Source organism: Stegodyphus dumicola, chromosome 3 (genome assembly GCF_044657685.1).
Source record: "Stegodyphus dumicola isolate Sdum_Otavi_A_Nest chromosome 3, ASM4465768v1".
NCBI classification, from domain to species: domain Eukaryota; kingdom Metazoa; phylum Arthropoda; class Arachnida; order Araneae; family Eresidae; genus Stegodyphus; species Stegodyphus dumicola.
The window spans coordinates 116,867,456-116,889,757 of record NC_140770.1 but is presented as its reverse complement, the minus strand read 5'-3'; the positions used below and the strand labels follow the sequence as shown (position 1 = coordinate 116,889,757).

Below are 22,302 nucleotides of genomic sequence, written 5' to 3'. Positions count from 1 at the left end.
GATAGTGGGAAAGAGTTATAGTGTCCTAATGTTGTTATTCTGAACTTCGATATTACATGTATGCATAAGGAGAATCTTAAAAGCATCATCCACTTATCATGATAGAGTAATGGAAAATTTCTAAAACTCTGATAATCCTACGCGAAAGAATTTATTATCTTAAGGTTGTTGTTGCTATTCCAAGTTTGACAATACATACAGAAGTGAAGGAAGATCCTTGATAAGCGTTGTAGACTTTAAAGGTTCACGTTATCATGATAAGGGTTAATGGAAGTTGAAATCGTATTCGAAAGAAAGGGTTCATTCATATTAGCTAATAAGAGAATTATTGAAGTTAGTGAAGTAATGAAAATCAACGTTATTGAAAGAAAACTCTAAAAGCATTTACATTTCCAGAAATATATCAAAGTTCCTTTTCTTAAAAACAACAGGTGTATCGTAGTTTTTATTTCTATTTCGTTAAAAGCTAAACTTGTAAAATAAAAATTTTCTATTAGTGTAAGGTAAACAAAACAACAACAACAAAAAAAAAAAAATCAAGATACAATCCGTATCATGAATAAAATTCAAGTCTTACATCGGATTAAAAAGAAATATTCTGAATCTAAATGTTTATGCTTATTTAGCACAAAATTTGTTTATTTGTCTTATAAATTTAACTAAAACCATTCTTATAACAGTATGTTGCCTTCAAACTGGGTAAAAATGTTAAGTTTATTTTCTGATGGTATTGATATACTTGCCAAAGACGTTCTAAAAACCTCAAATGTCGAAAGAGCATATGATAAGAGTCTCCTTTCCTATCGCTACGTCAGTTACAGGTTAAGGGGTGTCTTGAATGAATGAAGGTAATGTTTGTGCAAAAATATAGTAGTTCTATTTTGAAATGAGAAATAATTCGCTTTTTGTCAACTAAGGAAACTTGTATTATTATCAAACAGAATGTCAGTGAAAGACATTGCGTTTGCATAGTGAATTATGAAGGTACTGAAAGGTAGTAAAGAAGGTGAATTAAAGAATTAATTTGAACAAATAAGGTAAGGCTATCATTAAAAGAAAAAACTGTTCAAAAGATGTATGTTAGAATTAAAAGTAAGATGTTAAAATTTAAAAAGATGTAACAGAGTAAAACCAAAGAATACTGGTAATTCCCATCTGGAAAATAGTCATTTGAGTACGATATTGTAGCGAAGCGGTATCTTAACTTTAAATTAATAAACCTAAGAATACATCACTGCGAGTGGACTGTAAAATTTAACCTTTATTCGGCGGTTTGAACTTTCGAACACAACACAGCACAAAGTAAAACGACAGAGTTACAATTAGCGGTTTTAAGAATGCAAGAACAAAATGCGAACTACGCATACAATCTGCGCATTGCGAAATAATATCTCACAGACAGGCAGAGAGCTCTGGTGGCTGAAACATTCCGCCCGGCGTTGAAACATCGTTTCAAACTAAATAGCTTTTACAAAATGAAATTATCATAACAATATTAAATTATGCAAAAATGTATCATCAAAATATTCACAAGAAAACATAATATGAAATTATGCAATGAAACTAAATTGTTCTCAAAACAGATGCACAGAAGCCTTGATACAATTCAGGAACTTATATAGCTAAAGCAAAGTACAAAGTTATAATGCTTTAGGAAAAAAAACTTAATCATTGATAGGCAAAACACTAAGTTTGTGAATTGGCCTTTTGAAAACTCCGTTAGCGGTTTTGATCTTCACGATACGCACAATATTATCTGAGCTAGGAAAAACTTCCTGGTTTTCCTCTTCGAGACACAAAGCGCTTTCAAGCGGCAATAAATGATTCTGATGTAAGATTACCTACTAATTCAATATGTATAGCTCTTGTAGTAAAACACACGAATACACAAATGTAGCATTTCATTGGTTTTACTCCTCGACCTTGCCTGGGCTTCACTTGAAATGGCCCGGCGTAGTCAATTCCAACTTTGGAGAAAACCTTTGACGGAACGACTCTAGACGATGGTAAATCAGACATTATCTGGGTAGATGTTTTAGCTCGTACACGATGACATTTCACGCATTTCCAAATTTGTTGTCTTACAACTGACCTAGCGTGGATTATCCAATATTCTCTTCTAATTACTGATAGCAATAGCAGGGGGCCTGCATGAAGATGGAATATATGAAAATGATTCACTATAATCTGTGTTATGTGATGTTTCTTGGGCAACAAAATAGGATATTTTCTGTCCTGCGCGATGTTGGATTGTCTTAATCTTCCTCCAACGCGTATAAGTCCATTCTTATAGATAAACGGGTTCAAAGAAAGGATCTTACTATTTGAGTTTAACGGTTGATTCTTTTTCAGAAGATTATATTCATTAAAAAACTCATCCATTTGAACTACTCTAACAATTGCATTTCTAGCGTATTGCAATTCTTCGGTTTTAAGGTAACCCTTAATCCTTGTTGCGGTAGATTTAGCTGAATTATTCGCAAACCGAAAACACCATGCGATGATTCTTTCAAGTTTCGAAAATGATGAAACTTCATTAAGGACTGGAATTTGCGAAGCGACTGTTCCAATTGAACAAGAAATATTTTTCCGTTGTTCCCTTAAAGACTCTTCTGAAAATGGTAAGTTGAAAGAGAACGGAATATTATTTGAATTAAGCCACTGAGGACCTGTCCACCACAAGTCATGAGTAGAAAGTTCTGAAGGCAAAAGACCTCTTGATGCGCAATCAGCTGGATTCTCCTTTCCTTTTATGTGATTCCAATGCGATGAAGGTAAGACTGATTGAATTTCTGAAACGCGGTTGGCTACGAAGGTTTGCCAGTGTGTTGGTTCTGATTGTATCCAGGAGAAAACTATCATTGAATCACTCCATGCGTAAATACTGTCAACATGAATTTGCAATGAATTCTGCACAGCTTGAACCAAATGCACTAATAGAACTGCAGAGCAGAGTTCTAAACGAGGAATAGAGATTACTTTCAGGGGAGCTACGCGAGTTTTTGATGTTAGTAGCTGCACCGAAATTGAAGAATGATTTGAAGACTTTAAATAAATTACTGCGGCGTAAGCTTTCTCTGATGCGTCACAGAAACAATGAAGTTCTACATTTGTAGATTTGGGCAATAATACTCTCCTAGGAATATGAATGCATTCAAGATTTGCGATATCTTCACAATAGATTTTCCATCTTTGATTGATTTCATCTGGCAAGGGATCATCCCACGAGATTTGTAATTTCCATATGTCTTGAAGCAAGATTTTTGCTGCAACTATAAAAGGTGCTAACCAACCAAGTGGATCAAAGATTTTCGAAATAGAAGATAAAATTATTCTTTTAGTAGAACACTCTCTGTTTTCGAAATTTCCAAAGTGGCAAGTAAACTCGTCTTGCGTTGGATACCACTCCAAACCCAATAATTTTATTGATTTAGTATCAACTACTGTACATGAAGAATTTGAGTTCCGAGCACTCAAAGCAGTTTCCAAAATCGAGCGATCATTAGTACACCATTTATGCAATTGAAAGCCACCTTTTTGTAAAAGTTCTTTCAGTTGTGAAATTAACTCTACTGCGTCTTCTACTGTGTCTGAACCAAATAGGACATCATCAATATAACAATTGTGGAATATTATTTCAGCTACCTTTGGGAATTTAGTTCCTTCGTCAATTGTTAGTTGTTTGAGTACGCGAGTAGCCAGGTATGAAGCGGAAGTAGTGCCGTACGTAACTGTGCACAACCTGTAAGTTTTAATCGGCTTCGATGGATCATCTCTCCAAAATATTTTTTGGTAATCGCGATATTTATCATGAATTTGAACTTGTCGATACATTTTCAATAAGTCACTAGTAATGGCTATGGGATAGCATCTAAACCTCAAAAGAATAGAAAATAAGTCGTCTTGTACCTTGGGACCATTCATTAGCGTGTCATTAAGCGATATCCCTGATGTAGTTTTGGCACTAGCATTGAAAACGACGCGTAATTTTGTGGTAAGACTGTATTCTTTTAGCACGTGATGATGAGGTATATAATAATGAAAATTTACTTTATCTGGATTATCATCGGATAATTCTTCCATGTGTCCAAGTGATAAATGTTCGGACATAAAGTCTTTATACTGTTGATATACTTCAGGAGTTTTTATTAATTTTTGTTCCACACGAAGAAAGTTTCGAAAGGCTGATGGTCTGGAATTACCTAACTCATTTCTTTTAGGCTTGAATGGCAGTTTTACTGAGTAACGACCCTTTTCACTACGCACGTGATTTTCCACGAAATGATTTTCACACAATCTTTCCTCTTTAGTTAAAGGTTTCGATGTGGGAATTTGTTCCAAATCCCAAAATGATTTAACTAATTTCTCCGTGTTTACGTTTAGCGTATTGACTGAAACCTGCTTACGGTTTGGGAATTCAAAATGTGTAGTTCCAGCAATTATCCATCCTAACTTAGAACAACATACAAATGGAAGATTTTTGCCCCTTTTAATTACCTCGCCATTTATTAAAGTAAGGAATACATTAACTCCAAGTAAAATATCAATTTCTCCCGATTCATGAAATGTAGGATCTGCTAAAGTTAAATCCTGGAAATTTTCATATAAATTCAAAGGTAAAGTTACACTTGGAATGTTTCCTGTAATTTTGTCTATTATGTAAGCGGATGTTGAAATTCTGTAATTAGTATTAAAATGAGGTGTAAACAACAAGTCAACTTCTCCAGTAGTAGTTGTATTGAAAGTACCTAAGCATGACACTAATATCTTCGAATCCTTTATGCTCAATCCTAAATTGATAGCTGTTTTCCGACGAATGAATGATTTTTCACTGCCTGAATCTAGTAAACATCTACAATTTATGAATTCCTGGTTTGAGTTTTGAACCTTAATTAAAGCAGTACACAAAAGTACATGACTACGTTTACCATTAGCATGAGCACCAAAAAGTTTATTTTCATAGTTGTTTGCACAAACAGTTGGAGAAACCTCACTCAAAGTGTTTTCTGGTTTAATTTGCGATTTCGGAACAAACACTTGTGCTTCCGGTTAAGGGAATCTAGATGCATTTTTTGGTTTGAAATTATTTTCTAAATGCAAAATGCTATGATGATGCTTAAAACAATGCTTGCAGGTGTTTGCACTCTTACACATTTTAACTTTATGGACATTAGACAAGCAATTAAAACAAAGTTTATTAGTCTTAACAAACTCTATTCTGTTTTGCACTGGTAAATTTAAAAAATTAGAACACCTGTATAAAAAATGATCTTCTTTACAAAATAAGCAGGTAGAATTAGAAATCAGAGAAGTAACCCTATTATACACTGGTTTATCTGATTTATGCGTTTTACTAACTAAAGGTTTACTGTTCTGTAATGTTCTAGCGTAATTCTTCAAAAATTCTATCAAGTCATTCAACTTTGGTATTTCATCTTTTTTTAATTGACGCTCCCACCACAACTTTGTCGAAACGTCAAGTTTTTGCAAAATAATATACAACAACAAAGTATCACTAAAATTATCTATCCTTTGATCTAATATTTCTAATGAGCGAGTTATTTCGTTTACGTTATCTACTAAACTTAATATCGAGGATGCAGATTCCGTTTGTAATTGTGAAACGTTGAGAATTCTTTTAATAAAAGCAAATATCTGTTCTCTCTTATTAGAAAATCTCTCTTCTAGTAAATTCCAAGCAATACTGAAATTTTGATCAGCTATGGGAATTGACTGAATAATGCGATAAGCATCATTTTTCAAAGAACTCTTTAAATATTGTAATTTTTGAGCTCCAGAAAGATTTGGATTGTTGCGAACACTAGCGTTAAATAAATCTTTAAATGTTATCCATTCAGTTAAATTTCCGCTAAATGTGGGTAAAGATAATTTCGGTAACTTTAAACTTTCAGAGATTGATTCAGGTACGACAGGTTTGTCGCCATTTGCATTTACGACCTTGTAAACCTTTAAATTACGAATAATTTTTAAGTGAACCTCCTCAATTTTCTCTAAAATCGACTGTTCTTCCTCAACGAAAGTGTCTATTTTTTCATCATCACAATTTGTATAAATTTCTCTAAATAGAGATTTAAAATCTTCCTTAAAGATTTTACATTTTTCTAAGATTAATTCAGCTTCAGCATTATCTAAGTTATCATAATCTATTCTCTCAATGAATTTAGTTAACTGTGTTTTCAAAATTTTCTTTCGCTTTTTTTCTATATCTGACATTTTGAAAATATTCTAAATTCTCGATTTTACTAATACTTTAAACACAAAAATAGTAGCAATAAGGAAATCTCAAATGCAATTAAAATGCGTTAACTATTTCACTCACCTCGAACATTGCATGCATTCCGCAAGTCTTGAGAATTCTAAACCGAAATTGCATTATCAACTCCATTACGGACACGTAGAATTCTTATTCACAAGCGCGGGTTTTACTCGAAGCTCCGGCGTATGACGACCAAATAATGTAGCGAAGCGGTATCTTAACTTTAAATTAATAAACCTAAGAATACATCACTGCGAGTGGACTGTAAAATTTAACCTTTATTCGGCGGTTTGAACTTTCGAACACAACACAGCACAAAGTAAAACGACAGAGTTACAATTAGCGGTTTTAAGAATGCAAGAACAAAATGCGAACTACGCATACAATCTGCGCATTGCGAAATAATATCTCACAGACAGGCAGAGAGCTCTGGTGGCTGAAACAGATATTGAAAAGTTGATTTTAAGAATTTCTTTATGCATGTGATGCAAAACAATTGCTAGTTTATCATGAGTGCTGACATAGATGCAATTAGTGTAGGAAAAATAGTAAAATTAGTATAGTCAGTGTCTCTAAAACTTGAAAAAAATAATAGTGTGAGCAGTGTAAATTCATTTGAAGTACTGAAATATGACATAGACTAAATATCAGAAGATTTAAGAAATATTTTGGTCTGTGTCGATGGAACACTGAATGTGGTTGTAAAATTAGAAATGAAAATTATCAATACACTTAAAGGTAATCGAGATTTAGAACTGAACATAATGTTAGACACTTTGAAGACCTTAAAACTATATGAGAAAGAAATACATTTAGATATAAATGGTATTAAACTGTAAAGTTGTGAATGGAAATTTCTGAGTAAAACCTGTAGATGATCTATTATGATCGGAGAATAAAACAAGTATTTTAAAAATTGTAAGGAAATGTTTGAATATGGAGTAAATGAAAATAATTCATATCGTTAAAATGAATAAAAAGGGATAAAATGTTGGAATTACAAGTGATGAGACGGAAATAAAAACATTATAATAAATAAGTTAAACTAGAATTAAGAAATATAAACACAGAAGGGAAATCGTGAACGTAAAAAAAGCAATTAAGAGTTATAGACTTAAGTTTTTAAAAAAATATAATCGGTAATGTAAGGAAGATATTGTTAAACATGTGAAAGAAATTAGAAATTCTGTAGAAAATTTAGTAAAAGAACTAAGATCACGAAAAATAAACGTTTTTTTTTTAATAGAATTTCAAACCTCTAAGTTAGTGTATAGAATACTAGAATGGTATAAAAAAAGTAAATGAAGTTAAAATTCAGAATATATAGAACGTTAAAAAAAGTGTGAAATTGTATCTAAAATTAAGTAATGTAACAAATAAACAGCATGTGCGGAAACGTTTGTGAAATATAACATATAAGTTAAAAACAGGGTATGCTGAAATTTATGAAAGGTATGAAAAAAAATAGTATGTGGAAATTAAATAAAATATTACAAATTAGAAACGTTAAGTATTAAAAAAGTATGACAGTCAATGAATATTATTATGAACAGAAAACCTAAGAAATAAGTTAAAGTTTCATGGAAAACTAGAAAGGATAAAAGTATCAGAATAAAATTGAGTAATAAAAACAAATTATCTTGTAGTTTCATTTTCATGACATGATGAAATATCATTAAGGGAAAGTCTTTTTTATATTTGTTTCTTTTACATTGTTTTCAGAGTCGCGCATTAAATAATTTAACGCCAGACTTAAAAATATATTTCTAAAACTTATAATTCACTTCTTCGTCAAGAGAGGGCAGCATCGCTATATCATCAAAATTAAGATGCAGAAAATATTTCCCGTTGCCAATATTAAAAAACTAACTTTAAATGAAAAGCAGGAGGTCTACAACTTAATCAGCAGTCTACCAACACCTCAACTCAACTCGTGACCACGCCTCCTAATGTGATGACGTTGCCTTTGGCCCTGCCCTCTGTGTGACGTCATAGGCCACGCCCCCAGCTCCTCGGCTCCTCCTGGCGCAGAACCCCCATTTTTATGCTACTAATATAATACTGTTAAATGAACCTAGTGCCAGAGCGTCGCTATGTTAAACAAATAGAGTGAATTTTAAAGAATGCCTTTATTCTATTGTGGTTTATGCGCTGTCGGCGAAGTAGATTTAATTCAATCCAATAAGTTTAAAAGAAATGCAAGAAACAAATACGTATAATTTAATATTCCGTACAAGGAAGTCATGTGGTGTACAGATCAGATTTTTTAGAACTTGTAAGATGCCTTGTGTTAATTAACCAGTTATTAAAGTCTTTCCTATAACTCCTCCTCTCCGTATTCCTCACCAGAATGCAAGTTACGGTTTTGTGTATTTAAGCTAAGGGTTTTGAATCTTTAGTTTAGAGATTCTTCTGTCTACCGCATCTTGCTATTACCCGCCAGCTCTGCCTAAAAGTTAGATTCCTGCTTTAGCATAATGCTGCCCCATGTTTTAAAATAAGCGCCGGTAAAATTCTGAACCAGCTTAAATTAGTCTTTTCTCTGTTAGTCTTAAATTGCGTTTCTACGTTTGAATTTAACTTTTTTATGTTAATTTAAATATCCACAAGTAGTGAAGTTTCGCCTGTAGCTCAAGTTATGTCTGTTCTGTTACCTTAGAACTAAATAAAAAGGTTATTTTAATCTTCTTCGGTACTTTGTGAGATGTTTAAGACGCAAAGATAGTAATTAGCTGTTACTCTAATAGGGTATAGGACTTTAGCTTCCAATTACAATAGGATTCCTACACACTATTTATAGCACTTTCGTTTGCGAACGTAAGAATTCTGTTTTATCGAATAATAAAGTATTTCTGATTATTTTTCTGGAATAATGATACCTTCTACATTATCTGGCAATGAATGGGAGCCTAGAGACTTATAGCGCTTTCTATACCTTCATGAATTTGCTGATTCAAAATTCAATACACTAATAACGAAATCCAAACCTATATCTAAAGCTGCGTTTGTTTTCTCAAATGTGTTCTATGAAATACTGGTGCTGCGCAGTCACTAAGTGTTTCTCAAAAAATTATGAAAAAACAGCGAAATATTGTCGGTTTTAAGTGTTACATTCTGAATGCATTTTTGTTTTGGTGTTTCTATTTTGTGCTTAGAAGTAGAGAAGTGTTTCAGTGTTTCTCATAATGTCAGGAAGAGAATTCTCTTAGTTCGAAATCTCTTCATGACGACAGATGAGCCAGCAGACATGTGAGCAGCTGCTTTCAAAAAATTAATTGATTTGACAACTGATTTCGGTATAAAACAAAATTCTAATATTGAAACCGAATTGTTGCAGCTTGTAATATAAGAACTCAGTTTTCTAACATTGCTCATGGCATTAACAGAATTTGTAATTCCAGGATTCAAACACATCGAAGTCACTGAAAACAAAACAAAAAATATTATATATATATATATAGTACTGTATATGTTGTAGTTTAGAGATTCGCAGTTGTGGTACGTTTCACGTTTTAGTCATGGGTCATGGTCGAACTGGTAATAGATGTGACGCACAATGCAGAGGCTTGTTAGATGTTGTGAACTCTTAGAAGTACAATAAAATCATTGGATAAGCACAGTGTATCTTTATTACTTGACGATTACGCTGTCTGACCATCATACTGAGAGCAGAACATAATGGGGCAATCTGCTCCCCAACAGTTTTAAATACGCACTCATTTTCTTTAAACAGTGCAGAAAGAATGCGCAGCGAGAGACGTGGTTTATTTAGGCACCAGCAGGGGAGAAAAAGGTAACGCGTACTAACTGCGACTGTGCTTATAACCTGAAAGTCTTTTTATTAATCCTGAGCAGCTATTGTACTAAAGGTTTCGCAGTGCCGAAAAATTGCAGGGGAAGAATGAAGTAACATGCAGATTATACAGTATGCTTATTAAAATAGCTTCCGTTTCAAAAGTGTTTTAGTTTATTTAGCGGCTGAGTTTAATAGGCGGCGATTTGTATGCTACAAACCGTGATATCAGTTCTAAACGTTTCAAGTAGAATAACAATTAATAACTAATTCATTAATTAATCCAAAAATAATAATTAAAAGTTAATGCTAAAATTAAACCATTTTCGCAATTTGTTAAAATTTTTTATAAAAATATTTTTATAATTGCTTTTTTGACGAAATTTTATCTTTTGTAAACAACTATTCCACCTGTATTTCATGTCGTTCAGTAACACTTTTTCAGTTAACTGTTATTCTCAATGAAACTGCTGATAGCCATTTTGATCAGCATCTTTCAGTTCAAGAATTTCTCTTAGAATTTACTGTGCTTTTCTAGATTCGATTGATGATGGCATTGTCACTAAGTTTTTCTGCATCACTTTCGCTGTCATTTTCTGCAGGTCTTTTAACATTTTCATAGTCAATTTTTATACATCTTTTTTCAATATTGTCGTCAGCTGACACATATTCTGAAATTGAATCTTCTTAATTTCCCTCAATGGTGTATGAAACATTAGTTATAGTTTGCAATTTCCCTAAGGCTTCTTCTACATAAGCTATATTTTCGAACTGACTTTGAGAGATTAACTCCCTGCATTGATTGTAATACACTAGTGTGCAAAAATTAAGGACGAGACGGTTTTTATCAATATAACTTTGTACAAAAGCTTTCCAAATCAACACATTTAATACCGTAAGATCCCCAATACGTAAGGACATGAGTAATGTACGCAACACTTACTAAAAGAGAAATCAGAGGGATAAAAAGAAGCTTTATTGAAAAAGTAGCATGGAGCGCAATGCGACTGAAGGCCGAAACATCCCTGTGATGGGTGTCCAGCAAGAAACATCCGGTCTTTAATAGGGGATATGATCTCCCCTGACTGCTAGGCAGGTTTCACAGCGTCTGCCCATGCTGAGAATGAGGGTGTCAATGAGTTGTTGAGGCATTGCTGCCCATTCGTCTTGCAGCGCCAATCGAAGCTCCAGAATCGTTACTGGTGGTAAGGTACGAGCTGCCAAGCGTCTGCCTAGAAAATCCCATACATGCTTGATGGGATTGAGATCCGGAGATCGTTTCTGCCAATCCATACGTTCAATATCCTCACTCTTTAAGAGCTGTTCGGCAGCTACTGTGCGATGACATGGTGCATTGTCGTCCATGAAAAGGAACTGCGGACCCATACCGCCTCTAAAAAGACGCACATATGGAAGAAGAATCTCGTTACAATAACGGGTCCCGTTCACTGAACCTGCGTCGAAGATGTGAAGGTCTGTACGAATACCAAGCATGATGCCTCCCCTAACGAGAACACCGCCACCTCCATACCTGTCCCTTTCAATGATGTTCGAGGGATGATTGCGGCTTCCCCGCTCTCTCCAGATGAGTATGCGATGAGAATCGCTACTCAGACTTAATCTGCTCTCATCTGTAAAGAGTACTCGTCCCCATTCATTGTCTCTCCAATTCCGGTGTTCCCGGCACCACAGAGAACGCCTTTTCCGATGGGCAGGCGTTAGAAGTACACACCGTACAGGGCGTCGTGCAAACAGACCACCACCGTGCAGTCTTCTGGCCACGGTAAAACGCGATATCGGTCGTCCAGTCGTCTGTGTCGTGTGTCTAGCGATTTCTCCCGCTGTCTGCCGCCTGTTTCTTCTGGCCTGTAAGGCAATATACCGGTCATCTGCGGGTGTGGTTCCTCGTGGACGACCACTACTAAACCCTCGGATAGCTGTTCCTGTGGTTTGAAATTGTCTCCAAAGTCGTGAAACGATGCTGTGAGCAACCCCGAACTCTGCAGCCACACTTGTCACACTGCGGCCTTCCTCCAACTTCCCAATGATTCGACCTCGGGTAAAAGCATCCAGATGTCGTCTAACAGATTGATTATTCGCCATTTCTCGCTGAGGCAGCAACTCGGTGTGATTTTAACTGCTATACGGAGTGCAATCTCTTTGCCAGAAATACTGATCATATGATCTTACAACCGACAACATGCTTTATACTACTCAGACACTCCCCCATTACGTCTACCTGCATATCGGGCCATGTGCTACCGTACATCACCTTACTTAATCTCCTGATTGGTCTTTCTGTCCGCTCTGCCTCTTCATTCAACTGATATGCTAATTTTCCGACTTCGTCCTTAATTTTTGCACACCAGTGTACGTGTGCCCTCTAGCAGAGATATCGATTTATTTACCTCTCTCGAAGTGCTTGCCATTTTCAGATAATTCAATTCTGCTCATCATTTACTGAACATTTTTCTGTAATGACATTTGAATTTATAAAACCCTAAAATTAAAGGTTGAATGTTAGAAGCTATATTTGCAGGATAACACACTAATGTTTTCAGAAAAGGATGAGAAGTGTGGTGGTGAACAATTATCTAATTAGCAGAGCTATCTTATCATTTTTCAGTTTACTTCCCCATTTCAAAAGAAATTCAGTAAAAATACTATTTTTCATTATGGAATTCATGTTACTACTGTAAGTTGGAAGTAAATTCTTCTTCTTTTATACGTCGAGGTTTGTAACTGTAACTTGTGCTTGTAAGGATCCTAAGTTTTACTAACGTTTACTTTAAAACATTACTTTACATTTTAAATCTTTACTATCACTTCTTATTTTCTACTTCCTGCCAGAATTAAAAGCTTTAACTTATTTATGCAAATTTGTCTAGCTAACGCCAAGTACTTAAGTTGTGGCTTCTTGCCAAGCAAGAGAGAGGAAGGAGTTATTAGAAGCAGGCCGCTTGCCATAGTAGTTTTACTCGGTTCCTGGTTGCCTTCAAGGCCAGAGGTTTAATCCTCTTGATAATTTTAAACGTATCGTAGTTTTAGCAGCTCTCTGTACTACATACGGCTTCCTGTTAATATACAGTCAATCTTCCACGTAGGCCCTTGTTTATTATTCCAAAGCTAAGTTAGAGTTTAGTTAATATTTTTATATTCTTACGTTCAGACCACAAGTGGTTGGTCTCTGTATTCCGAAGTACGGAAATTATTGTAAAGAGTGAAAAATAAAGGTTTTCGTATACCCTTCCTGTGTATCTTGTCTACTTCCTACATTTATTGAACATAGCTTTAGTAAGCTCCCTGTTCCGAGTCAGGTTCTGGAATGTTCCCCAAGCAAGTAAGGCGGAACACTGAACCTGATAACGCAGCCGAGGCAAGCTCCAACGTTACAACGTAGGAGCGCCGTTTGGACATATCGCCTTTGACATCTTGGGACCTCTGCCACGAACTGCAGATGCCAAAAAATACATACTTGTTGTCATTGATTACTTCACCAAGTGGCCTGAAGCGTATCCTAGTCCTGATCAAGAGGCTGTCACAGTAGCTGAGGTGTTGATACAGCAATGGATTTCCAGTTTCGGAGTGCCTCTTCAGTTACATTCAGATCAGGGAAGGAATTTTACCTCGGCAGTAGTTAAAGAACTATGTAAACTACTCGGCTTTGACAAAACCCAAACGACTCCATTACATCCCCAGTCGAACGGCATGGTACAGAGGTTCAATCGAACCATCCTTAATAACTTCTCATTAGTGGTTTCCAGATTTTGTTAAATAACGGCCAATCTTGAAGTTAGGCACTTGTATATTAATCCAAAGTTAGTTTTAGTTAGGGTTTTAGTTAGTATTTTTATATTCTTACGTTCAGACCACAAGTAGTTGGTCTCTGTATTCTGAAGTTACGGAAATCACTGTAAAGATAGAAAAATAAAGGGTTTGTATACGCTTCTTGTGTGTATTGTCTACTTCACAAATTATTGAACATAGCTTGAGTAAGCTCCCTGTTCCGAGTCAGGACAGTTCATGTTTCCAAAGCAAGTAAAGAGGAATACAAGTCCTGATAGTAGCGCCCGACGAAGAACAATAACTATGGCCGATTTTCAAGAAGAACCTGTGGTGACTGCAGAAGGGGCTCAGAATCAGGAAATTCCAGCTGCCGCCCTGGAAGGATTTGGGTACATCGTCCAGACCATGCGCGCATCGATGAAACCAGAAGCAACATTTAATGGAAGCTCACCGGGAACCAGTTTTTTGGAAAAATTGGATGACCACTTCATGCTGTATCCAGTCCATGAGTTTCAGAAAGTCACCTTAGCTACCAGCGCTTTGAGGGGCCAAGCGCTTAACTGGTTCAAATGTATAGGCAGAAATCTCTTGGGTCAAGCGGAAATCTCCACCTATACTTACGAAAATTTCAAGACTGTCTTAGTAAAAGCCTTCCCTGTCGTAAGAAATCGTTCCATATTAGAAGCGGAACTCTTCAGCATATACCAGCACCGAATTGAAAATCTCTCAAGCTTTATTTTAAGAAAACTTCACGTCTTTAAACTCTTGTATGGAAGCCGTCCGGATCCTGAGATAATCCAAGTGATTTTGCCGAGGTTACTTCCCCAAGTACAAGACTTTATTGAATTAAGGAATCCGACTACACTGGAAAAGTTATTTGAGCTAGCAATCCAGTTTGAAAGCAGAAGAACGGCGGACATTGAAAGAAGACGCCAGTATGAGCAGCGAAGCCAATTTGGTGCGCCAAGACCACAGCAAAGGCAAGAACACGGCTACGGAAGCAAATCGAATCAGTGGGCAAGGAAACCTGTGTATCCAAAAACAACCGGCGAACGTCGACAGTTCAATAGTAAGCCAGAAAAAAAGTCTGAAGGCAAGCGGAAAAAGAAGGAAGGTATGGAAAAGAAGAAAGAAAATTTAAACTAAAACGGATTTCTGAAGACGGGAGGGTGCGGAAATCCGAAGGCCAAGAAAACCCCTCTTCCTTCAAGTTAAATACAGTAATGCTGAAAAATCTGACTCTTCCAAAGATTGAAGTTTTGGTGAACAACATCCCAGCCACCGCACTCCTAGATACAGGCGCGCAGTGTTCCTGTGTGGCAGAAGATTTTTTTAGGAAGTATTTCCGTAGATACCGCATATATAATTCGGATAATACGACAGTGTTAGCTGCGCAGGGAGAAAGATGCAAATGCATAGGTAAAATACCATTATATATTCGTATCAAGGACGAGCAAGTAAAGATCATGTTTTTATCGTAAAAAATTTACAAGCACATGTCATTTTAGGGATAGATTTTCTTTCAGAGGCAGAAGCAACGCTGAATTTCAACCAAGCGTCCCTTAAGCTGACCATGCAACCAGTTCGGGAAGAAGAAAGAGAACCACCCACATTAAACCTCGACCACCTGCCTAAGGGTGAACAACAAAAATTCGACAAGTGGTAAGTGAATTTGCTTCGTTATTTAGTGATATTCTCGGATTTACTCAAGTTACTAACCATAGTATCGACACCGGAGATTCACTGCCAGTTCGCCACAAACCATATCGGTATGATAAGAATAAAGAAAAAATTATAGAGTGGCACATTCGAGATATGTTAAGTAAAAAGATCATAACGCCCATCTCAAGTAGTTATGCTAGCCCGGTTGTGTTATGTAAGAAAAATAATGACTATCCAGTAACACATCCGAAAAGGTGGCGTTTTGCAATTGATTATCGTAAATTAAACTCCATGACTAAATATCCGGTATATCCGTTACCTATTATTGATGAAATTTTAAGGAACATAACTTCTACGAAATATATGACTACGTTAGACTTAATGACTGGTTATTTTCAAATAGGTGTTAAACCAGAACATGTGCCTAAGACTGCTTTCATAACCAAGTCTGGCACTTATGCATTCTTGCGTATGCCGTTTGGCCTTTCAGGGGCACCGGCAGCATTTCAGCGATGTATGGACATTGTGCTAAGGCCTGTTCTAGGAAATACCACATTTATCTATTTAGACGATATCATTATTACTAGTGATAATCTGGACCAACATGTACAGGATTTAAGACAGGTGTTTTCAGTATTAAATGAGGCCGGTCTAAAAGTTAATGTCGAAAAGTGCAAATTAGCAGCCCCTGAATTAAAATACTTAGGTTACAAGATATCTCAGAAAGGAATCGAGACGGACCAATCAAAAATATTCGCTGTGCAAAAGTATCCGCCGCCAAATACTGCCAAGAAGCTCTCTTCTTTTCTAGGACTATGTTCATATTATAGGTCCTTTATAAAAGATTTTGCAGCTATTGCTGAACCATTGTTAAAATTAAAAAGGAAAAAGGCAAGATTCTTGTGGACGGCCGAAGCCAATAGTGCTTTCGAAAAATTAAAGCAAGCATTAACGAGAGCCCCTGTTTTAAAATTTCCTGAAAACGATGAGAATTTAGAAATTTCAGCGGATGCTTCGGATTATGCGGTAGGATCGGTACTTTCGCAAAATCTGCAGCTCGTGGCATTTATTAGTAGAACTTTAAATCAAACACAAAGAAATTATTCCGCGACTGAGAGAGAGGCACTTGCAGTTCTGTTAGCAGTGCAAAATTTCCGAGTCTATTTTGGAAGGGCGCCAATAACAGTGTATTCTGATCATGAGGCGGTAACTAGATTGTACTCAGGGAAAATGCAAGAATATAATCTGGTAATTAAACACACCCCCGGAAAGAAAATATCGTAGCAGATGCCCTATCTAGAATAAAAATAGATGAAGAAGGTAATACTGTAAAGGTGGCAATGCTCACAGCATGTACGGTACATTCCCGAGAAACTGTAATAACCGAACTGGGTAAGGATCCTGAATTTAAAAATATTTATGAGTATTTAAAGGATTCTGAAAATTTTAGCCACCAAGATATTGTGGCGATAAGAAATAGGGCGGCCCGTTATGAACTAATAGATGGTCTATTATTTTATACAAAAACTACGAATTCCAACAACGAATTTCGACCTGTTATCCCAGCTAGTCTTAGATTAAATATACTGCAGAAGTTACACGACTCCCCTTTAGCTTCTCATGCTGGTACTCGAAAAACCATCCAACGCGTACGCGAAGCAGTTTATTTTCCTGAGCTGCAAAAGTTAACAAGGGCGTATGTCCAGTCCTGCCCAACATGTCAAGCAGTTAATTATATTAATTTCCGCCCGGCCGGAATTCTAAATAGCATTAAATCGGAATTTCCAAATGAAATAATTGGCATCGATTTAATGGGCCCTTTCCCAAAAAGTCAGTTAAATAAAAGTCGGTATCTTCTTGTTATGGTTGATCTATTTAGTAAGTGGACCGAAATTGTTCCCTTAAAACGAGCCTCCACGAAATTAGTTACTGATTCTATTTTAAATAAATATATTTTAAAATACGGGGCGCCCCTAAAAGTTATATCGGATAATGGTCCTCTATTTGTAAGTAATATATTTAAAGACATGTGCCAAAAACTGGGCATACCTCATTTAAAAATGGTCCCGTATAAGCCGCAATCAAATATAGCGGAACGGGTCAATAGAAATATATTGAAAATTATCCGTAGTTATGTTAAAAATTTTCATAAAAGCTGGGATATCTATGTCAATGAATTAGCTTTCGCCCTTAGGACCGCAAAACATGATACGACGGGCAAAACTCCTGCTGAGTTATTTTTAGGCAGAAAGATTATAACGCCGTTAGATAAATTATTTTATGTTCAACAAAGAGACCCAGAATTTAAAATGGGCGATATAGAAAAATTAATTAAAGAAGCAAAAAAGAACACTGAAGTAGCACAGAGAAAACCGAAGCTTTATTATGATATGTAACAACGGGGAGTAACTTATAAAGTAGGCGATGAAGTGTTAAAAATTAAGCATTCACTTTCTTCAGCACCAGAAGATAAAACTGCCAAATTTTATCCACGATTTGAAGGACCATATGTCATAGAAAAAGTAACTCAGGCTGTAGTGGTGTTAAAAGCCAGGAATGGTGAAACCTGCGCCGCAAACGTTGACCAGATAAAACCATTTTATAATCGTAATAAAATGCCAATATTTCAAGATCTTTTGCAGGATCCGGCACGGCAGGCACAAGCTCCAGAGGTGGAACAACAACAATCACAAGTGCAAGCCATTAGTAGACAGGAGCAGTTGAAAAAAAAGTTCTCCCGTTGGAAAACTGAAGGTAACAAGAAAAGGAAGCCGTTCCACCGACCAGAAAAGAGAGGGCACGACCACCCCCAGAATGAAGAAGGGAGAAGTACGACTAATGCAAAGAGAGCCAGGAGAAATGACAGCAACTATAACACGGCTCCAAAACGGAAGGTCTACCCATCGGATAGGAGTCTCCGCAGCAAATGTCGACGAATTGATGAAGGAAGACCAGCTGCAGATGCAAAGAAGCAAGAAAATTTTAAACAGCCAGCAACGAGATCCAGGCAAGAACGAGAGAGAGTTGTCCCGGTTCCGCCAAGACCAGCTGCCATCAAACGGCCGAGACCACAGGCAGATGCTAAAAAGAAGGTCTTCAAGGGTGACCGAACTGGAAGAAAAAGAATGCTCATGGAGGAAGGAACCGAAGGACGAACCCGCACAACACGGAGGATAAACCAGACGGTAGTTTTCGCTACTTTCCAGGACTGGGCAGAAAAAAGGATGTCTGAATATCACAAAGATAAGTAAAACTTTATGTTACTTTGAAACCTTAAGTTAATTTTTCATTCTTACTGCAAGTGGCAGAATTCAAGAAGTTTTACCTCACGTAAGGCTTACCTTTATCGCCAAAAAGACAAGAAATGAATTGTTACCTATTTTGGTATTATGTTTTTAAATTACTCGTGAGGAAAACTAAAATTAATGTATAATAGGAATGTGTAAATACTTGAATATTGTAAAAGCATTGATAATCTTTGAGAAAGGTACCTTAAGAAAATTGTAAAAATTATTGTATAAAATTTTATTTAAAAGATTCTGGCAAGAAAGAAGTTTTTAGTCTGAAAGACTTTTGAAATGTAGTATTTCAAAGTAGAAGAATTGGCACTTGCTTGGAAAAGAATAGAAGTTAACAATGTACTACTAAAGTATGTTTTAAAATCGTAAAATTAACGGCATGTTAATATGTCCTTATATACAATGTGAATTGTTATCTTAAAAGCTAAGAAATACTGTGATATGTTAAAAGTGAAAATATAAGTAATGCAAAAAAAATTTTAACTTATTGGTGTGTCTGTAAAATAAGCAAATTATTGTGAATATGTGTTAAAGGTTGAATGAATGTAGTTAGGCTCTCTGACGCTACATTTCAGAGTTAGTCACTTTTCAGAATAGTACCTCAGGGTTTAGAGATGAATATAAGGTGTGTTCTGAGGTCTTGTTATGTTGAATTTTAACACGTTAGTGTTTTGATTGCAGGCGGTAGTGTTGAACACTTGTACATAGACACGCTCGTGTTTGGTGTTTTTCTTTACAACACATGTCAGAGAGCACGGGGAGATAATTAAATAACGTCATGAATGAAATAAGAATTTTAAAGGAGAAATATAAATATTCATGTTACTTGCCATTTGATTGTGTAACATTTCATTAAACTAGTTTTCCTTCCAGATCTCTGGAAGGAACCAGATTTCAACTAAGAAACTCCTGTTTATAGATGCAGTACAGATGAAAATTACTTGTCCATGGAGTTGATAATGTAAAAACGACTTTTTAATTTCTAGTTTCTAGTGAGAAATGTTTGTAAAAGATTGGCCTCGCGTTAGATTCTAGAGCTAAAAGTTTTCAACAAGGTCATTTTAGACCTCAGTTTCAAACTAATTAACTCTGGCGGGAAGTATGTAAGGATCCTAAGTTTTACTAACGTTTATTTTATTTTAAATCTTTACTATCACTTCTTATTTTCTACTTCCAGCCAGAATTAAAAGCTTTAACTTATTTATGCAAATTTGTCTTGCTAACGCTAAGTACTTAAGTTGTGGCTTTTTGCCAAGCAAGAGAGAGGAAGGAGTTATTAGAAGCAGGCCGCTTGCCATAGTAGTTTTACTCGGTTGCTGGTTGCCTTCAAGGCCAGAGGTTTAATCCTGTTGATAATTTTAAACGTATCCTAGTTTTAGCAGCTCTCTGTACTACATACGGATTTTGTTAAATAACGGCCAATCTTGAAGTTAGGCACTTGTATATTAATCCAAAGTTATAGTTAGGGTTTTAGTTAGTATTTTTATATTCTTACGTTCAGACCACAAGTGGTTTGTCTCTGTATTCTGAAGTTACGGAAATCGCTGTAAAGATAAAAAAATAAAGGGTTTTGTATACCCTTCCTGTGTGTATTGTCTACTTCACAAATTATTGAACATAGCTTGAGTAAGCTCCCTGTTCCGAGTCAGGACAGTTCATGTTTCCAAAGCAAGTAAAGAGGAATACAAGTCCTGATATGCTATTTTCTTGATTGTTAGGTTCATATTGCACATCAATAACACAACAACTAATTCCTTCTTTTAGTTTTCTAAATTAACTGCTGTTTCACTTTTAAATATTAATGCGTGCTTTAGAGATGTTCTGCAACGCAGTCCAGTTTCGTCTATTATAAGTTTCGCATGGCTTGTATTCATTTAGCAGCCCAAGTAGAACGTTTTCTATGCAGTTATTCAGCTGAGCAATGATCGGCTTCTTCATTTTCATCATGTCATTCCTGGTGAAGAATGTTGGATTTCATTTCTCCAACTTACGAGTCAGTTGTTATAAAACTCTCTTCTAATATTTGTCGACTAAGCGAAAAAAACGCCATAGAAATAGAAGCATTTTGTAGCTTTGTAAGCTTAAAACCTCTCTAGAAAGCAATTTAACGTCTCACGACATTCTCTTTTTTCTGCTTCCTTCAGAAGTTTGCACTTTTTATTGGTCTTCATGAATTATATTTCCTTGTTTAAAAGATTGCACAATGCTCTTTGAAAAATTCCCAGATTAAACGTAGTTTTCCTCTGGCTGCAATTACAAAGAGCAACCTTTCAACAATTTAGCCTTTTCGGTCGGGCTCAAGTCTTTCCACTTAGCATTTCGATATGTTACAACTTAAGCATACAGCAGAGCAAAAACTAATGTTTCTTTCAATGGTTTATTTTATTAAAAATGAAGAGTAATAAATTTGCCTCTACATTACACAAAAGGGTGAAGAACAAAGTCTGAGATGGAAATGATGTTCACCGAATATTTATGGATGGGGCTGAATCAGAAATAATATCTTGAAGGCTGTTTCAAGAAAAGCATCATCATTTGCGACATCACCAGCCGGAATTCCTAAGTTTTCCTCAAAAACAGAGAAATATCGGAGCCAGGCTCGAGGGCCTTCCGTTTAATTTAAATACTGAATATAATGTAATTTTTCAAGGAATGCGAGAATACAAATCATCCTTTTCCAGCATACTAATGAAAAAATTTAAATTGTCAGTGACTCACTAATGAGAAAGAAGAAAATTTTAGAGCCAAATGATAATATGGCTTTTAACGGAGAACCATGAGTACAAAAATAAAGAAATATGAATCAAGAGCTCTTAAAGCACCACCTCCTGCCGATATAATTACAGCTAACAAGTAGAGTATGTGAAAAGAAGAAAATGCCCCCGAATCCGAGAGTTGATTTGTAAGGTGAATAAGGTTCTGTATGTGACCATTTTCCTCCTTCATATTTGGTTACTTCGGTCCGAAGAGTTAATAGGTGCTCTTTTCGGTGGGAAATCGTTAGTGTTGACGTATACGAAACATTTAACTTTGCATTTCACTATGTTAAGTCCATAGTTATTTGGAGCGAATTTAGGCACATAAATGATGGTTTCATTTTTCCTGACCTGCTGTAAGTCTTGGTTAAATAAAATCGCCAATATTGAAATAGCGGAAACGATGTTACGAGCAGCCTGACTACGAGAAATTTACCTGTTCCTAAACAAGCTCTCGTAAATTTATTGCACATCCGGGAGGCTAAGATTTTGACATGTGAATTGTGACTTCTCTTTCTTTGACCATTTCAACTTCCATTCATATGTGTGTTTTCCCAAGGGACTAGAGGTATGTATTCAAAAGTTAAAATAGTAGATTTAGTGGTCTTACTTATTGCTAAAAAAATATTACGAGATCAAAAGAGTTTTCTACTGAAATTGTGATTTAGTTTCATAAACAGAAATGCCGGAGCTCATCTTATTTAGTACTCCGGTGAGTCCTTGCTAGTA

At 35.9% G+C, this 22,302-nt stretch overlaps 1 protein-coding gene across 1 annotated transcript in view; it reads right to left on the bottom strand.

The window, feature by feature from the left end:
- Positions 1-22,302, bottom strand: part of LOC118195172 (uncharacterized) — a 49,356-nt gene that overhangs the window by 14,176 nt on the left and 12,878 nt on the right.